The following is an 8,613-nucleotide window of genomic DNA, read 5'->3' as shown; positions in this document are numbered from 1 at the left end:
GTGGTCAATACAAGTAATACAAGTAACGCTTGGATCAGATTTGTTTCCAACCCACTCTGGGCAGATCTGTTCTTCTCCCCACCCTTCATGCCACACACTGGATGCCAAATGAGGCTGCTGTGGTTTAGGAATTGTATTTCCCAATTTAGTGTTCCCACTGACCCACTCCAAACCAAGCCCGAGGCTCTTTCACAGGATCACAGAAAGTGTGAATATGGGGAGGGCTTAAAGGAAAGATGGGGAGCACACAGGGTGAGAGACAGCCAGGAAGGCACCAACAGCTTCAAATTGTGCTCCTCCTGCCCCACCTCTCCCCGTCTCTGTTGTCACAGACTGAGGGAGGGACCAGCAGGGACTGGGCCTGAGTGCAGGGACAGAGGCCCAGGCAGGGCAGGGCTGGGCAGAGCTGTTGTGCAGGCAGAGAGAAGGTGGAGAGAGGCCAGACGGAGCGGGCCTGGCCATGTGGAGTGCCCTGTGCGTGGGCTTCTTGCCCATTGTCGGTAAGTGAAGGGAAGGGCTGATGCCCCGGGGGCTGAGCGTGGCCCTGGGCTCTGCCCGGCTCTGGGGAGCTGTGCTGAGCGCTTGCAGCCGGCTCTGGGCCCCGGCTCGAGCTGCCCAGCCGTGCCTGTGGAGCACGGTGAGAGCAGCCCTGCTCCTCTTCTGGCCAGGAGCTCGTCACCTCCATCCAAGCTGCCTCCTCTGCAGCCTGGGCACACGCAGGGCACCTCCCTGCTGCACTCAGCTCTTGGGGCCCAGCGCTTTGGCCTGGCACTGGACACTGCTCCTGGGGCACTGCGGCCCCTGTGGCACAGCCCAGCTGGGGGATGGCAGCACAGGGACCCAGCCCCATTGCCCGTGACAGGCCTTTGTCTTTCCTCTGCTCATCTAGAGCACTTGCAGGGGCAGGAGAGTGGGTTCCTCACCATCCTGTCCTGGCAAGGACAAAGGGATTTGTCCCCACATCCTTCAAATCCTTCCTGCTTTTTGATATGGAGTGTCTCCTTCCTTGTGAGCCTTGATAGCTGCTGTCAGCTCTGCCCATCTGTGTCAGCTGGCTCCAAAGAGGAGGATTTATTCCTCCCAATGGTCCATGCCATTCCAAAGGCCCATCATGTTTTCCCTGACTTTTGCTGAATCTTGGACTGACTGTGGCTTGTTCTTGCTCCCTGCAGCAGTCTCACTCGCTGGTGCAGTCACCTTGGAGCAACACCCCAGGGAACTGACCGTGGAAGAGGGAGATGCAGTCACCTTGAAGTGCAGCATGTCAGGGGCTCCTATGAGGTACTACTACATGTCCTGGTACCGTCAGGGCCCAAGTGGCCTTTGGGAATGGATTTACAATGAGGACGGTACCTATGGAGCTGGTTTCCGAGATCGCTTTAAGATAAGAGATGAGAGCTCCAAGAACAGCTTCCCACTGCAGATCCTGGCAGCAAAGCAAGGGGATGCAGCAACGTATTATTGTAGAGCAAGAAACACCCTGGAGCAGCTCTGCAGCAGAGTGGACTAAAAACCAACAGATGGGGAAGACAGATAGCTCAGCATTTCTTTCTAGCAGCTTATTGTGGTTTCACACTGGCCAAATGCCAGGCTTCCACAGAAGCCCTTTGCTCACTCTCTTTTACCCTTAGCTGGGTAGAGAAGAGGGGGAAAAAATTACAATGGGCTCAGGAGTTGAGATGGGGGCTGGGAGAAAACACTCTGAGGGAAAAAAAGGTTCAAATATAAAACTATGAAGTAATTTTCTTAATATTAGAGTCAGAGGAGGACAAGGAGCAGTCAAAGAAGTCTTTGAAACTGTTTTCTTTCCTCTCAGGCTTTCCCTCTTTCTCACTGACACTGGGAGACAGGATGTGGGGCTTTTGGTCAGTTTGGCACTTGAGATCTTCTGTTTGCTCAGGAAGAAGAGTCTTTCCTCTGCTATGCCATGAGGTCCCCACCACGGGAGACAGTTCTCTGTGAACTTCTCCAGTGTAGCTCCAATCTCACAAGCAGCAGTCCTGCCAAAATTGCTGCAATGTGAGTCCTTCCCACGGGCAAACAGTCTTCCCAAAACTGCTGTGGCATGGGTCACTCATCCATGGGGTGCAGTCCTCTAAGGATAGGCTGCTCTAGTTTGGAAGCAAGGGCCCTCTCTCTCTATCTGGAAGCAGGATCCCTCTCTCTCTATATTTGCGTCTCCCACTGGATCACAACTTTCTCCAGCATCCACCTGCTCTGGTGTGAGCCCTTTTCTCACAGGCTGTGAGTGAATCTCTGCATCCCCTGTGGACTTCATGGATTACAGGGGGACAGTTTGTTTCACCATAGTCCTCACTACAGCTTGCAGAGGAATCTCAGCTCTGATGCTTGGAACACCTCCTCCCCCTCTTTCTTCCACTGACCTTGGTGCTGCCATGTTGCTTTCCCTCACATGTCCTCACTTCCTTCTCTTCTCTGACTAGCAGAAAACCTGCTGCTTGTAGGTACCATTGACAAAAAGTTCCCCCAATTTGAAGATTCCTTCAGGATCCCGCAGTGCTGAGAAGTCAATCTTATGTAGGTTCTATGTCTGGCAGTCCCTCGCCATGTTTCCGCCATCGGCCAGGCAGCCCTGCCAGCACTGTGTGGTTGGGGAGGCTGCCACAACACTGGTGTTATTTAACACCTCTCCTCATGCAGGGTGCAGGAAGGAGAAGCCACCACTGCCACTGCCTTTCTGCCCACAGCACAGCTGGCTACAGGTGGCCAGGCAGGCAAGGCTCGCTACAGGCACACCAGGGTGACCCCCATGGCAGCGCATCACCACCACTGAAAAAACTGCCCATGTGCTGTTTTGATTTTCTTCTTAAATATGTTATCATAGAGGCATTACCAGGCTCTCTAATTGGGGCAGAAGCACATCCATCTTCAGAGCCATCAGAGATTGGCTCTGTCAGATGTGGTAGAAGCTTCTAGCAGCTTCTCACAGAAGCCATTTTTGTGGCTCTCCCCTGCTACCAAAAAACCAGGCTGTGCCAAATCAACACACAGCTGCTCCCCAGGGCTCTTGTCAGGAAACAGCAGATGCAGCAAACATCCCTCTTGGGCTTGGTGGCACTAAAAGGAACTGGAGGGAGGGGTGGTAGAAGGGCTGGTACCATTTATGGTGCAGGAGGATCTGTTCTGGCTGATCCAGCAGAGGCTGTTTGGGGAGGTGCAGGTTTCATGCACGTTGCCTGGGCTCCAGCACGGCCTCATTTTTCCTCTGTGCCTTGGCTGCAGTGCCATGGGATGATGGAGATGTGTTCCTGTAGCCTCCAGAGTGCTGTGGTGGATGCAGCCAGGCTGTTTAGGAAGGTCAGATCAGCAGGGATGACACTGCTCTGCGTGGCTGTTACACAGGACCTGATCAGGAAGAAGGAGTTGAGAAGGGGTGATGAGTTGACTTTGGTTATTTTCCAGGGGCTCAGAGGGCTGCTCTCACAGTGCTGCTCCTCTACGGGACACAGGGAGAAATATGCAGTTAAGGCTTGTGGATTGAGATGACAACAGGAAGCTGTGCCAGCAATGCCACCATGGGCAAACACATGGACTTGGGTAAAGGAATTCAAGTCATTGCCAATCAAATCAGAGTATGTTAATGAGAAAGAAGAACAAATCATGAAACATCTGCTCCACCTGATCACAGCATAGGAATGGGAAATGTGGCTTGCAATCAGTTCAAAACACACTTTTCCTGCCTTTTCTTTCTTACTTCCCAGTCTCCAGTAGGGAGTCCAACACATTCTCCAGAAACTTCTCCAACGTAGGTTCTTCCCTCTAGCTGCAGTTCTTCACAAACTCCTCCAGCCCAGTGGGTCCTTTCCATGGGGTGCAGCCCTTCAGGAACAGACCATGGCACTGTGGCTCCTCTGTGGGACACAGGTTCTGCCAGAAAACCTCTTCTGGCATGGGCTACTCACTGCATAGAACCACAGCTCCTGTCAGGAGCCTGATCCAATGGGAGCTCTCCATGGAGTCACAGAGTTTTTCAGGACATATCCACTTACTCCTGTGTGGGGTCCTGCACTGTCTGCCGAGCTAAAATTTGCTCCACCACCAATCCCCACCAGCTGAGAGGGACAGACCTTGGTTTTCAACCTTGGGCAGCTGGGGACTATCTGCTCTGGCCTCTGAAGCATCTCTAGCCTTTCCTTCCTAAATTCTCCTCCTTGCTAATTGCAATACTGATCCTTAGAAGAAGGATTCCTGCCTGAGACTCTGAGATTTTACCTCAGCGTTTGTTGTTCTGAAGGCCCAGAACTACACCAGCTCTTCCCAGCACAGAATACCCTGGAGCAAAGACAAAACACTGGAAGGGTGACAATGTTATGCTCCTCTGTGGCTACCGCAGAGCCTCAGATATGGCCAGGCTCAGCCCAGGAGGGGAGAGGGACAGGCAGGGGTAGGGGGAGAAACTGTAAAAGAAACAAGAGAAAGGGGGGGAGTAAAGTTAATTTTCTTCATTGTAGCTAGAATGGGACTGTGTTTTGATTCTGTGCTGGAAAAGGTGTTGGTAATTCAGGAATGTTTGAGTTACTGCTGAGCAGTGCTTACATGGAGTCACGGCCTCTTCTGCTCCTCATTCCACCCACCAGTGAGTAGCTGAAGGTGCATAAAATTTGGGAGGGAACACAGCTGGTTCAGCTGACCCCAACTGGCCAAAAGGGTATTCCAGGCATAGGACAGCATGCTCAGCATATTAAGATGGAGAAGAGGAAGGAAAGGGAGGACACTGAGTGATGGCATTTGTATTTCCATGTAACCATTAAGCATGATGGAGCTCCACTTTTCTGGAATAGGTTGAATTCTTGCAAGATCAGGCAGCACCGAGAAGTTGATCTTGTCTAGGTTCTTCTGCATCAGGGAGTTGCTTGATGTGTTTTTGTCACCAGCCACGCGGTCACGCTGCCGCCAAGCAGGCAGTGGCAGCTGCACTGGATCTGTTTAATGCTTCTCCTCATGCAGGGTGCCAGGAAAGGGAAAAACCACTGCCCCTGCCCCTGGCCTTTCACTTGCAGTGTGGCTGGTGAGGGGCAGCCAGGCAGGCAAGGCTCGCAGTGAGCCTCGCCAGCATGGCAGCGGCCACAGTGGCAGCTGCAGTACCTCCCTGCCCCTTGGAAAACTGCACGTGCCCTGTTTTGATTTTCTTCCTAAATACGTCATCATATGTTACCAACCTGTCTGATTGGGCCAGCAGCATGTCCATCTTCAGAGCCGTCAGAGATCGGCTCTGTCAGACAAAGAGGAAGCTTCTAGCAGCTTCTCACAGAATCCGCTTCTGTGGCCCTCCCCTGCTACCAAAAAACCAGGCTGTGCCATATCAACACACTCCTTCACTCTTTGATCCTCACTCCCAAGCTTTCAGTGCCTCTACACAACAAAGAACAATCATCTTACCAACTTTCTCCTCTTACCTAAAACAACACAAAGACTTTCTAAGGTACTAAATGACCCCCAGACACCAATTCTAAGAGCCCAGAGGGCACATTCCTCCTGCTTCTGAGCAAGCACTGAAACTAAGGGAAAAAAGTGGACAGCTTCCAGCAAGTCAGAAGAATTTTCAGAAATGCTTGGAAATAACATGAAAAGTATTGATAATTTTCCTGCTTTCTATGCAGCTCAACTCCACCAGACTTTTTAGAGGTCACATGTAATCTCCAAGTTCTCATTTACATATCAACCTTTCTGCTATTATTTTAGATCCTTCCTTGAAAGCCATAAGGTGTTTCCTCATATGGTACGTTGGGTCTTAAACCACTGAGGAAGTCATGTGACTGCCTGTATAATCCAAAATTCTGTGTAGTGGAACAGAGACAGTTTTTGCTATGAAATATATCACAGTGTTTGAGTTTGGATGGATGGGCGTGTCACAGTGATATAAACAGCATAGGGACCTGTACAAAAATCCAAAGTAGGAAAAAAGGTGACATCTATTGGGAAAGAAAGGAGAAGGGTGACTGTGATGTGTAAGAAGAGAAGTACAACATTCGTTTTATGTTTTCTTTTATCCTGGATACATAAAATAGATCCAGGGGAATTTAAAAGAGGAAAGAAAGGGAGATTTTGAAAATTCTGTACTCAATCAAGATAACTGAAATAATCAAACTTTCCAAGAACTTTTTTTTCCCCTTTCCAATCTACAAAGAAAATCTACCTCTGGATCATCTTAGGGACTTGCACTTAAGATGATTAGGCCAACTATCCAGCTTTCCATCTCTAGATTTACAACACTTTTGAACAACACGAGGAAAGAGTGAGTTATTGGAGGAAGTCTTAGCAGTGTGAGGCCAATAAAAGGACCAGGGACGATTCTCAGAGTTGTACCAAGTAAGTGACATTCCTTTATTTCTCAAATTTCATTTAAAATTCAGGTGGGGGTGAAAATGGAATTTAAAGGTTTGGGTTCAATGAAAAAATTTTCAGCTGCAATAATCCCTTGAGAACACTTGCTCTCCAGCCAGGCTTTCAAGCCAAATCCTCAGCTTGCATCTGCTCAGGAAGGTTTCCCAGGAACACCTGGGATGACTCTGCATAGCACCATTATTCCATGATCCCCAAACACCAGCAGGGCACTGCTTAGCACGTGATAACTTCTTCCCAGCTTGGGCAGCACTCTGGCTCAAATTTACTGTCAAGTGTCCAATTCTCCAGTGGATTTCCACTGACTGGCTTGGGGCAGGAATGCAGAGCTCAGGGAAGAGCTCACACTGCTGAGGAGTTCTGAGACACGTCTGTAACTGCCTGGTGTGAGAAGTTCTGCCTGGACACCAGCACCACACTGACAGTGTCCCCAGGTAAGTAACTCCACTGGCCTGGGGACACAGGAGGAGCAAGGAGGTTAAATGGCCTTGGGCTTAAATTCTCACAAGGGCCTCATATCCAATAAACTGCTGGAATGAAAGACAATTGGCTCCCAGTTGTGTGGGCTCTGGAAAGAGCAGTGTGGGGAGTAGGGATTATAAGAAGCCCCAGTTATTCCTATCTTTATCTGCAATTCCATGATGTAGAAAAAAGGTGCACGTCAATACGAGGTTTTTTATGGGAATGAGAATGTTGGGGTGGCAGTGGGGTTTTTGAAGTTGATCTGTGTTATCCTAAAGATTCAGGGGCATCCCTCACAAATTGTTGCTGTGCTTTCAGTGGTCAGCATGTCTTTAAAGTGCTGCAAGAACGTCCCATGTTATTTTACATCCCTAAAACCTCCTGCTCTCCTTCCAGAAGGGCATGGCACTGCCTTGGGTGCTGCCTAATATCTGTCCATGTCTGTAGGATATGTTGCATGGCAATAAATGTTTATTTGGGAACAATCTCAGTGAACTTTCTATTCCAAAGGGACAAAGGAATGCAAGGATATCATTCTGAAGAAAGACCTCTTCTTTAAATGCTGTTTGATGGTTTTCTTTTCCTAGCTAAAGACAGGATATGTTCAGAGCTGCACAGAGACTCTGGGATTCTGTTGGACAGTAAAAGATATTGAGCCTGAAGTATCCAAGTCCCTTTTGAGTCTGCTGAAATACTTACTAAGTTGAAGTCAAAATTTCCAGGATGTGAGAAACGTTTCCCTTTTGGTTCTGAATTCCTTTGGGAGACACTAGTATGCATTTTAACATGCATACATGAAGATATAGATGAATATATTTTACCCAGATTCTATATTATTTATGTTTTGTATGTTATGTATGTTATGTATGTTATGTATGTTATGTATGCTATATATTATACACTATCTTACTGTTATATTATTATTATTGTTGTGGTTATTAGTAGTTTTGAGAACATCCCTAAGTCCAAATGACATAAAATAACAACCATTAATGTCACTGTGGAATACTCCAGGCATATTCTCTTGAGGGCTCAGTTAAAGACAGAGAATGTTTTCCTTTTGGTTCGGGCTTGATTATTCCAGAATAAACATTCCTTGAGAATGCTAAGGTACATTACTTTTTAGAATACAGGCCTCCTCCTGTGACTTTGCAAAAGTAAAGTAAAGGAGAAGTACAACTTTTTGTTCAAATCAATTGTCAGAACATAAAAGAAAAATCCTTTCCAGAAGCAAGCAGTGGTGGGAATTCATGTCAGGTAATGCAAACTCGTGGGACTCAGGTGAGGCTTCTGGGGTCAGATAAAACAAATCTGCTCTCTGAACTACAATTTCACCCTGTACATTAATTCTTGCTGAAGATCTTGCCCAGGGAGCCATTGCAGAGAAGCAGCTTGTTTGTATTCTGGCTGTTTGGAAAGCCTGCAGAGGAGACCACATGAGAAGCTTTTCAGAGTCTTCTCAGAGAACACAGAATGCACAGGACTGACAGGCTCTGGCCAACCCTGGTACAACACCTGGCAAGGAAATGGTTGATTTCTCTTGGGTGTCTGGTTGCTGTAGGTGTGGACAAGTGTGTAGTTCTGCCTGTTTGGTCAGGACATGACCCATGAAGTTCTGGCAGAGCACGATTTGGCTTTCACCTCAGTTCCTCAGCAGTGGCATGGGGCTGATGGGGAAAGGATGTAAAATCAGAGCCCCTTGATCAAACTTCCATCAGTACCCTAGGCTGAACAAAATGTTAGACCTGAGGGATCTCTTGACCTGACTGCCAGGCAATCACCACACCA

The sequence above is a fragment of the Parus major genome, chromosome 27 (genome assembly GCF_001522545.3).
Source record: "Parus major isolate Abel chromosome 27, Parus_major1.1, whole genome shotgun sequence".
Taxonomy (NCBI): Eukaryota; Metazoa; Chordata; class Aves; order Passeriformes; family Paridae; genus Parus; species Parus major.
Note: the sequence above shows the minus strand (reverse complement) of the source record.